Source organism: Lonchura striata, chromosome 4A, assembly GCF_050655825.1.
Source record: "Lonchura striata isolate lonStrDom1 chromosome 4A, ASM5065582v1, whole genome shotgun sequence".
NCBI lineage: Eukaryota > Metazoa > Chordata > Aves > Passeriformes > Estrildidae > Lonchura > Lonchura striata.
This window is the reverse complement of record NC_140742.1, coordinates 16,155,583-16,168,391: the sequence shown is the minus strand read 5'-3', so window position 1 is coordinate 16,168,391 and position 12,809 is coordinate 16,155,583. Positions and strand designations below refer to the sequence as shown.

The 12,809-nt window shown below is 58.4% G+C and overlaps 2 protein-coding genes across 5 annotated transcripts in view; one reads left to right on the top strand and one right to left on the bottom strand.

Moving 5' to 3' along the window:
- Nucleotides 1–1,243, bottom strand: part of ARHGEF9 (Cdc42 guanine nucleotide exchange factor 9) — a 198,906-nt gene extending 197,663 nt beyond the window's left edge. For 2 of the 4 annotated variants that reach the window (XM_021525293.3, XM_077786572.2), the window contains exon 1: nucleotides 964–1,243. The gene's annotated coding sequence lies outside the window, so the exon portion shown is untranslated. The remainder of the gene's footprint in view (nucleotides 1–963) is intronic. The other 2 variants (XM_021525291.4, XM_021525292.4) reach the window with 2 other exon arrangements.
- Nucleotides 1–12,809, top strand: part of C4AH8orf48 (chromosome 4A C8orf48 homolog) — a 429,052-nt gene that overhangs the window by 325,761 nt on the left and 90,482 nt on the right. The window lies entirely within an intron of this gene.

Genomic DNA, 12,809 nt, shown 5'->3' with positions numbered 1-12,809 from the left:
GAGCAGGGCACCCAAACCCTCCATGCAGGAGCTCCAGCAAAGCATCCACCTGCTCCAGCACTTACTGTAACAGACCTAAATTTGGCAATTTGACTTTCCCCAAAGCCAATCGGAGACGATACCGGGAAGGGAGTGAGCAGCATTCCATAAATACTGGATTTAGAGAGTTACAGTAGGTTTGGACCCGGCAGGGAGGGTTTAACCAGCTGCAGGCAGCCAGGGCTGGCCCGGGCACCGCAGCCCGGCCCCGCCGGAGCACGGAGCCGGGATCTGGCGTCACTCGGGAAGACTCGTGCCTTGTTTTATAACAAAACCCCAGGGAGGAGCAGGGAGGTGATATCAGCCATTAATCCCCGTGTTTTGAAATCCCTCACCTCATAAATGCTCATGTGTAAAACCAACCCAGCAAGGTGGAGGTGGGAACAGGAACCCTCAGGGTCTGTGAACACCTGAGTGAGACTTTCTCTCCATCAGCTTCCCCAAGACCACTCAAACCAGTAAGAAGCGAACGCTCCCAGGCACGGAACTCCCACCAAAACCCAGAAATGCTCCCCTGGACTCAAAGGCGCCTTGATTCACCCTGGGCGAGCAGCGACCCAGTTCCTCGGGAGCTCACAGGGTGCGAACCAGCCTCAAACCGCTCAATTCTGACACACACGGCGGAAAATAAACCCAGTCCCGGGCCCCGGCTCAGCTTCGAGCCGGTGCTTCCTCAGCAGCTCCCACGCAGCCGAAAAAGCCCAACAAAGAAAAGATTCCCACGTGATGTTATATAAAAAAAGGGAGGTTCTGCGAAACTAATCCCAACTTCGCGGCTCTGTGAGCGTTCCGGGGGACAGGAGGGTTTGTCCTGCAGGTACCTGCGCGGGGTGACACGGGGGTCAGAGCACAAGGAGGAGGGATGCGACACCTCACTCATCGAAGCCGCGGCTCCGGGGGTGCCGGTGCCGGCCCCGCTCTTACCTCGCTCACCGCATGGCCCCGGCGCCGCAGCTCCGCCGTCCCGGCGATCGGGGCAAAACTCTGTGCTGGCGTCAGAAAGTTGAAATGTTTTTAAAAAAAAAAAAAAAAAAAAAAACACAACAACAAAAAAAAGCTTAAAAATAAAAAAGTTTTAAAATACCAAAAAAACCCAACAAAATAAAACTTTAAAAAGCGCCCGAAGGTGCGAGCTCCTGCGAGGGACTCGAGTGAAAGCAGACGCGGCCCCGCTGCGGAGCCGCTCCGCCGCCCTCCCGGCGGCGCCGGGCGCTCCCCGCCGGCCCCGGCCCGGGAGCCCCGGCAGGGCCGGCGGAGCGCTCAGGGGGCGGCGGCGCGGCCCCCCCCGAGCCGGGCTCGGGCCGTCCCCGGCGCCCGCCCGCGGGCAGCGGGGTTCGGGGGGCGGCCGCCGGGGCCCGGCGCGGCCCGTGCTGCTCCGCGCATCCCCCGCAGCCCCGTCCCGTCGGGGCCCGCCCGGCGCCGCCGCTGCGCGCACCCGGCACCGACGGCGAGCGACGCGAGGCGAAGCGGCCGCTCCGTGCGGTGCCGGCCGCGCTGCGGGACCGCCGTGCCCCCGCCCGCCCCGCCCGGCCCCGCCCCGCTGTCCCGGCAGCTGCTCGGGGCTGCGGGCGATGCCCGCACGCAGCGCCCGGGGGTCGCTGTCCCCGCCGTGTCCCCGCCCCGCTCCGGCCAGAAGAACAATCGGAGGAAGCCCCGGCCCGTCCCACGCACCCCCGGCCCCGCGGGCTGAGCGCTGCGCGGCTCCCCAAAAGGTGCCCGGCCGCTCCAGCCACACCATCCCCAAAATCCCTTCCACAGTGACAAGGGGACACCTTGCCTAGCCTAGGGCACACCCAACACCAGCTCTTCCATCACTACTGAGCAGCCCACGTGGTGGGAATTAAATTTACCTCGATTTTATCCAGGGTTCTGATTCCCGAATGGAGTTGCTCTAACTCCATTATCTTCTGTGATGTCGTTTTTTTTCAAGCTTCTCTTGTTCCCTGTCTCAGGGAGGAAGAGCCCTTCTTTCCCCTGCTGGGAGAGGAGACCTTGTACACAGCCACAAACCCACTTGGGCAACCCCAGCTCGTTTGGGCCTGAGCAGGTGCTTCAAATCACTCCTTGAACCCAGAAACACCTGGAGAACGTTACCAGCCCTTGAAACCAGAAACACCTGGAGAACCTCACCAGCCCTTGAAACCAGAAACACCTGGAGAACTTCACCAGCCCTTGAAACCAGAAACACCTGGAGAACTTCACCAGCCCTTGAAACCAGAAACACCTGGAGAACCTCACCAGCCCTTGAAACCAGAAACACCTGGAGAACGTTACCAGCCCGGTTCCCCACAGAACCAAGAATCACCAAGGCTGGAAAAGCCCTCTCAGACCATCCACTGCAACATTCCCCCAGCACTGTCAAGGCCACCGCTCACCCATGTCCCCAAATGCCACATCCACACATTTTTTGAACACTGAAAGCTTAACAGGACAAGGCAGAGTTTTCCCACCCTGACCATACATCTCCCTCTCCATAAATCCCTGCAAACCCAGGCCTGCTCTCCACCCATGTTCCCACATGGATAAACAGGAGATCACACAAATACAAGGATTGCTTTGAAGAAGCTGCCTTCATAACATGAAAAGTATTACAAGGAAATGAAATAATTATTTGGACAAGGCTTAGTGGATTTAATTGCTGCTTGTAATTGGTGTTTTAAGTTATGTTAACAGTGTTTCCCATGGAGAGGCAGCTGTGTGCCACAGAACGAGGCTGTTGTTAATAGGATAACCACAATTAAGTGTAATTGGGAGCATCATATCAATCACTCCTTGGAGCAGCACGAGTGCAGAGTTTTCCACCTGCTTTTCTGATGGTTTCCATGATGCATCAAAGCCAAAGAAAATACTTGAAATTCACCAGGGGCGGCAAGAAACTCCTTAACTTTCTGTGCCATTGGCCCATTGATGGGGAGTTAATCTCAGAGGCAAAATTCCATCCCAGTTCCTCCCAGGAACCAACACCTGATGGAGCAGCATTGTGGCAGGGCAGCGTTTGAGGCTGAGCTGCCTCCCAAGGACAGCTCAGCCCTGCTGGTGCCACACAGGGGTCACATCCAGCCCCCTCCCCATCCCATAAACACCTGGCACCACGGGAAGCACGCACAGAGCTGCTGTCCTGGGGATCAGACACCTGGGACTGGGGAGATGGGGGCTCTGCTCCAAACTGTGCTTAATAGTCCCACTCAGAACATTAAGTGGTGTCGTCTCCTGGTTTTCTCCTCAGGGGAAACAGCTAAAAGGTCCCTCCCTTTTCCAGGAAAGGTGAGACTCTGAGGGGGTCACACAGCTGCCTAAGCTGGGCTTGAAGAAAACCTTTGGATGCATTAAAAAAAGAAAAACAAAAACCACAATAGCACAAAATCCAGGGGCAGTAACACTGATGTGTCCAAATGGAGGAGGGTAACACCTCACAACCCCAGCCCTTTTCCCCCCTAAACCCTAGTTTAGATTATGTAACCCTGAAATTTTAAACATAACCCAGCAGGCAGGGTTGGCCCTTGGGGTGGCCTCCCCAGCCACAGTCCCCTCCTCCCTCCTCACCTCTCCCCCAGCTGACATTTTGCTTCCAGAGCCATCCAAGGACATAACCCCCACAGGGCTCTTGAAATGTCTCTGAAGTGCAAAAAAAACAGAAAACAAAAGTGATAAGGAATTAGCAGCCTCTTGGAAACCCAAACAACGTTTCTGCAGTGATGGAGGAGTCAGAAAATGTGATTAAATGTGATTAAGACATCCCCACCGCTCCCTGCTAGGGTGCCTGTGAGGAGCTCAGTCCTACTGAACTGCAGCTGCCTTGGCCAGGGGACCTCAGGCTCCTGCAGGGGTTCAGATTCATGACTGGGTCAGGTCAGGAGTGGCTCACAAAACACCCAGCTTGATAAAATAGGGTTTTGATAAGCTTCTCCTGGTAGGTCCCCAGGGCAGGGACCCACAGTGTCACCCCATCCCATAACCTGCAGTCCCTGCCACTCTCACAGTGCCCTGAAATCCATGACAGCACAAGCTCACAGACTCCTTAATCCTCGTTTTTCATTCAAACCAGGTTATGCAGGCTCCTTGCCCTGCCCAGAAGGGCTCAGCACTTCCATACTCCCAATATATTCCTAAACTTTCACCTTGATTAGGTCCCAGCAGTTTCTTGTCTCCTTTCATTTTCTCTCACATTCAGTTCAGAGCATTTGAGCTGAGGCAGGACAGTGGGGCCCAGCACCCTCCCACCAGAGCTGGGCATCAAATCCCAGCTCCCAGGTGGGCACAGGCTGAGCTTTGCCTGGCTAGCAGCTGGTGCCATGCCCTGATGCAGGCAGGGAATCCCAGGAACTCCCTGCAGCCCCCAGCCCACCCTGGGAGTCAAACCCAGACAGGTCCTCCTAAACCCAGGCCGTTTCCCACCTCACTGTGCTTCTGGTACTCCCCCTGGCTCTCAGGATGGACAAACGCCTCCAACTGGGCAGGGGAGGCTTAAATTCAGGTGCTCCTGGGCTCCTTAGCCCAACAGCCACTCTCAGAGCCTCCAATTAATTCATCAAGGGGCCCATGGGCCAGGTGTGGTGGCCCTGACGAGCTCGGGGCAGGGATGGGGACAGCTTTAGGCACGGCCGGTGTGATGCCAGGTGAGGGACAGTGGGCTGCACACACATCCCAGGGCCCAGCAGCAGATTTAGTGCACGTTTTAAATAAAGCTCAGCCCCTTGGCTCCAGCCCCACTGGGAGGGGGTGCAGGGGGAGATGCCCTCGGCCCGTGGTGCCCTCACCCCAGCATTGGCACCCACCACCCAGGGTTTGGTTTCCCTAAGATAAGATAAGGCAAGGCAGGCCCACTCACAGCAGGAGATAGAGACTGGTTCTGCCTCCTTTTAACGTTTCAGTGGCTGCAGGATGGGGCAGAGAAAAGCTCAGCTCATTACCAAAGCCGCTCATTAATGGGTGCTGTAATGAGGGGTCATTGTGCCCCTGCCCCCTGCACCCACCCCGTGTTAATCCACGCCTGACTCCTGTCCTTGTCCTTGGCTCTGCTGATTCCTTCTCTGCAAGGATAACTTTTAGGGAGGGGAAGGAGCCTGGGGGTGCATCCCTGGACCAGCAGGAGCTGCCTCAGCGTCACCCACAGGGCCAGAGCCCAGCGGTGGCAAACCACGGCAGGAAATCAACTCAGGGAGGGAAACCTGGAGGAAAGGGTGAGCCCCCCGAGGTGAGAGCTGAGCGTGGGGCACATCCCTGGAGCTGCTCTGCCTCCAGGAGATCCTTCCTGCTGCAATTCCCGGCTGGTTTTCCATAACTCAGCAGAGAGTTTGCTGGATGTGTTTCTTGATGTCCCCGTTTCTCTTGCTGGCTTTGGAGGACTGATGTGCTGCTCCATCTGTGGAGGTTTCTTCACGTGGTGCACCCGCTGCAGGAGTCTCCTTCCACCCCAGAGCGTGTCCTTGGCTCCAGCTCCATCCTTCGGCTCTGCTCCACCCAGGAACGCGCTGGGGAGGATCTTAGCGAGAAACAACAAACAGCAGCAGGAGTTAGCACATCCCCCACATCCACCCCACGCCGAGGAGAGGCCGAGCCGTGCTCTGCCCCGCCACAGGCTTTGGGATTTGCGGGAGAAGCTGCTGCTTGCCGAGGTGAAGCCTCGAGGTGTGCCTGGGGTCAGAGCCGGGGCTACGGCGGCATCCCCCGGGACAGCAGCATCCCCTGGGACTCCATCCCCGGGGACAGCAGCATCCCCTGGGACAGCATCCCCGGGGACAGCAGCATCCCCTGGGACTCCATCCCCCGGGACAGCAGCATCCCCTGGGACAGCAGCATCCCCTGGGACTCCATCCCCGGGGACAGCAGCATCCCCCGGGACAGCAGCATCCCCTGGGACAGCAGCATCCCCTGGGACTCCATCCCCGGGGACAGCAGCATCCCCCGGGACAGCAGCATCCCCTGGGACAGCATCCCAGGGACAGCATCCCAGGACAGCACGCACCTGCAGAAGGGCAGGAATAACCCCAGAGGTGGGAAGGGGGCTGGGGGCTCAGCCTGGGCAGAGCAGGGCCCAGCCTGTGCCGGTGGCTGCAGGAAGGGATTTCCTGGCATGGGAAGGGTGGCGGGGCTGAGTCACGGAGCATCACCCCAGGCTCCACATCCCGCACGGGACTGGCCCCAAATCCACCAGGAAAGGCACCTTTTCCCCCCTTTGCCCCAAAGAACAGCCCTCTCCCTGTTTCTAAGCAGCTCTAACACACCTAACACTCCGTTTCCCTCCTGTATCCCCATTCCCCAGCTGGGTTCTTTCAGAAGCACCACCCAGCCCCTGAGCCCAGGCACACCCCGGGCTGCACGGCAGGGACAGGGAGCAACAGGCCAGCCCCGAGCAGCAAGTGGGAAAACAAGGAAACATTTCCTTGTATTAACTTCATTTCCTCCGTTTCCTCCGGCCTGGCAGCCTCACAGGGGTTATTAATAGCACAGGGTGGATGAGAGCCATGGCTGGGGCTCCAGGAGCTGCCCTGACACCCCTCCGTGCCCAGGAGGGGCTGGTCCTGGTGGGATCCACTCTAAACCACATCTCTGCAGCTGCCCTGCAAACACCTCTGGGGGAGCAGCACCGAGGGAAGATCAGGGCAACACCCACGTTCTCCCTGCTTCCCCAGCCCGGGGTTCTGGGAAGGGCACTTTGAACATCAAACCTCCTGCAATCTCACTCCTTTCTCTCTGTGCTCTCCTGTCTTGGCAAGCAAACGGTGCTGGGAGCCAGCAGGGCAGAAGGAGCACAGAGGGGACAGCCAAAGTCACCCCTGAGCGACACGAGGGGACCCAAACCCCACTTCCCCACCTCGGTGTCCATCCTTTGCTGCCCTCCCTGTGAGGAGACGTTTCTCCAGGGACACCCTCCTGCCACAGCTCATCCCAAATTCTCCAGGCACAGGGGATGGCCTGTGGGACCACCCCGCTGAGGCGGGCTGGGATCAGAGCTGGAAGCAGCGGGGGCAGCCCGAGCAGAGCCCCGGGGCTCTCCCCGTGCCGGGGGTGCCAAACCATTCCCCCGCTGGAGCGGCTCTGCCCGGACCAGTCGCGGCGTGCCCGCTGCAGATGGGCACGGGCTCCAAAGGCAGGAGCCGGAGCAGCCCCGGGCAGATTTCTGCAGCCTGAATCACGCCCTGCCTCTGCAGCAGCGCCGGGATCCGGGCAGAGCCACCGGGACACCCCGGGACAGCTCCTGGCCGGCCACGGCCACTCCAGCGCTTGGGACAAGGGAAGATGCAGACAGGTGGCAAACACAGTGGGATGCTGGCAAAGAGCCCTTTCCTCTCTGCATCCCCCAGAAATATCCCCCTAGGATCCATCTCCTCCGTGGGCTCTGCGGTGGTGCAGCTCCAGCAGGGAAAAGAGGGGAGAACGGAGGGTCCCAGTAGCCTGAAAAATATTGCAGCATGAAAGAAATAATTTTATTTATCCAGCCTACTCTGAAACCGCAGAGTTTCACCTACTGCTGCCCTGGAGGTAAAACCCACAATGCAGAAAACACCCGATTTCAAATAAAAGCCTTCGGAGCAATGGGGAGTCTCCCACCCACCTTGGAAAGCACCCTCAGCTGCCAAATACCCTCTGCAAATCCTGCACCTCGTGTCTGGGGAGGTTCCTGCCCCGCAGCTCCCAGCCCTGGCTCTCCCCTGAGCAAACTCAAACACCACAGCAGCAGCACGACCACTCCCAGCCAGACCTTGGAAGGGTTTCCTGGAGTCCTGGCAGCTCCTCCTGCAATGGGGAGATGGAGCCACAATCCCCAGGAAAGCCTTGTGGAGGAAGGGAGCTGCTAAGCTGTTCAGGAGTGTCCAGGGTGGTTGCAGGTGATGGATGGAGCTCCTTCATCCAGCAGGATGGTCATCCCATCCCATCCCATCCCCAACCCCATCCCCAGAATTCACACAATCACCAGGTTGGAAGAGACCTTCAAGATCATCGAGTCCACCCCAGCCCCAACACCTCAACTCAACCCTGGCACCCAGTGCCACATCCAGGTTTGTTTAAACACATCCAGGGATGGGGACTGCACCACCTCTCTGGGCAGGACATTCCAGAACTTTCTATAAAAACCTTTTCCTAACATCCAACCTGTATTTCCCTTGGTGCAGTTTGAGGCTGTGTCCTCTGGTTCTGCCAGTTCCTGGAGGAACAGCCCAACCCCAGCTGAGCACAGGCACCTTTCAGGAGCTGTGGGGAGTGCTGAGGTCACCCCTGATCTCCTTTTCTCCAGGCTGAGCACCCCCAGCTCCCTCAGAACCATCCCCATCCCCCAGGTCCCTCTCACCCCAGCCAGGGGGGAGATCCAGCCCCTCCAGTGCGGAGCTGTGGTGGCTGACACACCCCAAGGCACCAATAACACCCTTGGTGACCTTGGCTTCACAATTCCTTGCTGTGGTGTCATGTCCATAAATCAGCCCAGTCCCAAAAATTCCTGGTCACAGCCTCTGTTCTGTGGCCACTGCAGCTCTCCTGCTCCACAGAGCTCAGTGTCCCCCTAGAGCCAGATGCCAGAAAACAGTCGGGCAGTTTTTGTTTAATGGAAGAGCAGAGGAATGGAAATGAACCTTCCCCTGGATGAACAAAGGTCCCAGGTCTCATTGCCTCCCCTTCCCCCAGGGCACAGATGTCTCAGGAGCCTCAGAACTCCCAAAACAAGGAGCTGAGGATGCTGTGTGAAAGCAAAACATATTCCCAGGGTAGCCAAGGGTACAAGAGGATTCAAGGAGAGGGAAATGGGCGCTGCATAGGGGCTGACAGCTGAGGTGTGCCACTAAAACAGCCAGGGCACTGCCCTGATCCCAAATCCACCCTTGCTCCAGCCAGGGAAGGGCCCTGCAGAGCTGCAGTTTGCTCCAGCCTTCAGAAATGCCTGAGCTGATGCTGCTTTGGGTCAAAACTGGGGGATTTTCTCACATGCAGCTCAGCAAAGTGCAACAACCCATCCCCAGAAGGGCCTCGGAGCTGGGGCAGGTGGCAGCCCAGAGAAGCTGAGCTGTGCCATCCCCCCCAAGGCACCTGAGCAGGGAGATGCCCAGCAAAACCAACACCCCACGAGGGCAGGAGACACATTTGGGATGTGGAGTAGGAGCAGCAAAACCCAGCTTTGCTCCAGGCACTCAAACATTGGCACTTCCCAGCTCCAAGTGTCACCTTGATGAAAATCTACAGGCACACGCCAGGGAGTTTTCTGTTCTAGACTGGCTCTTGGGGCTGTTTGGGAAGACACAACAACAGAAAGTAGCACTCCTCCCTCCCTGGGCCTGGCTCTCTTCCAGATTTTACTTTTTCCCCCTGGTTTCACACCAAGAGACACCTTATTATCATAAACAAATAGTTTATCCAAAAGGAGATGGGAGATAACAGCACATCCTTGGCAGGCTGTTCAGGCACACACGGAATAACTTCCCTGGGTTGCACAAAAGCACAGGGAAAGCTGCAGCGGAGTGTGGGGGGAGGAATCAGATCAAACAGCTCAGATCAAACAGAACAAACCTCCAGATCAAAGCTAGAACAGCCTCAACTCACTGTCCCACGGGGCAGTGACCAGAGCAGCAGCAGGAGGAGGAGGAGGAGGAGGAGGAGGAGGAGGAAGGTTCTCAGAGGTGCTGGAAACACGTGTGGGAGCTGCCACAGGAGTTGTGCCCAATCTCACCTGGGTTTGAGGGAGGAAACACCAGTTCTTCCCAGCACCGAGCCCTCAGCATGGACACCCAGGTGGGGTTGATCCCAGTGGGGTTGATCCCAGTGGGGTTGGTCCCAGCAGGATCTGTCCCAGCAGGACCTGTCCCAGCAGGGAGGCAGGCCCAGCTCCCAGAGGGGCTGGAGAAGCTCCCAGCACAGCTCCAAGAAGGAGCAGGTTCCAAAGCCCCTCTGTGGTGGGTGGGGTATTCCCAAGGGAAAAACAAAAAAGTCAGAGCGGAGCCAAACTTGTGAAAAGTGACTGAAGGAGAAATCCCACGGGGAGCAGAGGGAGCAGGGAAAGGGAGGTGGAAAATCACTGCTCACTTTTGGGAGATGCCAGGTAGTGCCCAGGAATGCTTCCTGTGCTTGCCCAGAGGGGGGAGAAGAGGAGGGAGCCAGGCTTGGGGCCTCTGGAAAGGGTTGGGGTATCCCTGGCACCCTCCTGCCCTTGTGACATCCCTGCCCCAGCCTGGCCTGGCCCCAGGACAGCCCTCAGGGGCTTCTGGGGACATCTGAGGGCAGCAGGGGTGGCACCAAGGGACACTGGATGGCAGCAGGGGTGGCACCCTCAGCACTGGCCCACAGTACCTGAGCAGGACAAGGCAGGTGGCCCAGGCCAAGCAGGGCACGCCAGTGAGGATGAGGCAGCTTCTCACCAGGCTGGGAATCCATCACCCACGGGGCTCTGAGCCCAGGGAGAGCCGGGCTGGGCTGAAATGTGCTCCTGGGTCCCTGGGTGTGGTCCCACATGAGGCTGTTTAGGGCTGTCTCCAAAGGTATCCTGTGGGGAAGGAGGAAGATGACATGACCAAAAAAAGGATGAATTGATGGGAGCTGGGGCTCAGGGAGAGCCTGGCCACTCTTGGGGTCATTGTGGCTCTCAGCAGCCCTTACAGGGGCCCAAGCCCTTTCCCCAGGCTGACCCTGCAGGGAAGTCCTTCTGTTTATCCTGTAGGAATTCTTTCCTCTACTCCTGTTTTACAGACAGCCTTCATCACTTTTAAATCAGATTTGAGTCTCCTTTGCCTTTGGCATTCCTTCATCTCAGAGGTGCTTCCTGTAAATCACTCCCAGGGCTCCCACGGCGGCTCCAGGTCCCATCCAGACAATGCTGACCTTCACACCAGCCACTTTCCCAGCCCTGCAGAGCCCTGGGAGATTTCCATCACTGCTTCCTGCTCTGGAACCAGTGCTAAAAACCCAAAATCCCTCTCCAGCTCTCCTGGAGCCCCTCAGGCCCTGGCAGGGCTCTGAGCTCTCCCTGGAGCTCCTCCTCTCCAGCTGAGCACCCCCAGCTCTGCCAGCCCGGCTCCAGAGGGGCTCCATGGCTTCTTCCAGCAGTTTCTTGAGGAACTCAGCCCCTCATTTATTGGGGTGGTTTTTTTTTTTTGGAAAGTTTCTGCTTGGAACAATCCCTCGTTAACCGCGGGCAGTGCTCGGACATCAAATCCTCGTTCTGATTTTCCAGCCCCTCCAGCTCCCTCCCATCCGTGCCGAGCCCGTCCTGCCTCAGGCACTCCGTGTCCCAGCCCGCCTCCCGTGGAAAACAGGATTTGCTCTTTGGCTGGCAGCATGGAAAGGGAGGATGCCCACGGTGCCCGGTGCCTGGTGCCTGGCAGCTCCTGCCCTGCTTCCACTCCAGGATGTCCCGGGGCAGCCAGGGAGTCCAAACTTTCCTGCCGGGACATTGGGCTGCTTCCACACACTCCCAGTTCCAGCCTGGGGGGACCGGGAGGAGGGGAGTGGGGGTCAGGGGGGCTGTGGTGCCCACACTGGGGTTTGGGGTGGGATGGCATTCCTCCATCCCAGCGGGAGCTGCCAGCGGCTCTGCATCGCAACCCAACCTTCAGCGAGCTCCAGAGGAGAGAAAACCCAGCAAAATAAAGCAATCCCAAAGAGAATAAAGCAGCTGCTCTATTCTGTGCTGTGGGACGGGGCAGCAGTGTGGGTGTGAGGGGCTGTGACACAGCACAGCTTTGCAGCTCTGCTCCCCAAGTGCCCGTCCCGGGGGCACAGCAGCTGGGCTCGGGTGCCACCAGAGCCTGGCACGCCGCAGAGGTGGCTGTGCCTGCCTGGGTCCCTGTCCCTGGGGAGTCACAAAGATTTGGCACCCAGGGTCCCCTCACGGTGTGAGACCCCACAAACCCCCACAGCTCCCAGCAGCTGCAGTCCCCTCACACCCAGGTGCCAATTCAGGTGCCACCAAAGCCACCAAACCTCTCCAGGGTCAGAATGACTGATTTGGGTTGGGAGGATCTCAAAGCCCCTCCAGTGCCACCCCTGCCATGGCAGGGACACCTCCCACTGTCCCAGGGTGCTCCAATTCCCGATGTCCATCGTGGCTTTGGACACTTCTAGGGATCCAGGGGCAGCCACAGCTGCTCTGGGCACCCTGTGCTGGGACCTGCCCACCCTCACAGGAGAATTCCTAATTTCCAATGTCCCATCCAGCCCTGCCCCCTGGCAGCTCCTGTCCTCCCCGTCTGTCCCCAGGGTGTCACAGACCCCTCACACTGGGTTGACTCGGAGCTGTTGGTGCTGAAGGCTCAGGGCACTGAGGGGATGTGAAGCTCTGCCTCATCTCTGTGTTCTCCCTTGTCACATCCCCAAAAAGTGCTCCAGGACGCCAGGCTGCCTCAGGGGAACTGGGGAGACCCAGGTCAGCACTGGACATAATAATAGAACAAAGGGGAACAGTTTTAAACTGAAAGAGGATTTAGATGGGACATTGGGAATTGGGAATCCTTCCCTGTGAGGGTGGGCAAGCCTGGCACAGGTGCCCAGAGCAGCTGTGGCTGCCCCTGGATCCCTGGCAGTGCCCAAGGCCAGGCTGGACAGGGCTGGAGCAGCCTGGGACAGGGGAAGGTGTCCCGGGATGGACTTTAAGGTTTTCCTAACGCGGAGATTCTGGGGTTCCGTGAGCTGCAATATCGGAGCTGTCCCTTAGAGGTCAGCCCAGCACCAAACCTGCCCCAAATTCCCCGCAGGTTTCTGCAATCCCTGCCCAGGGCTGGCGTTTGGTTACCAAACCCTTCAGGGTGGGCAGGGACGGTCCCCAGCGCCTGCACCCCTCCCCTCAGTGT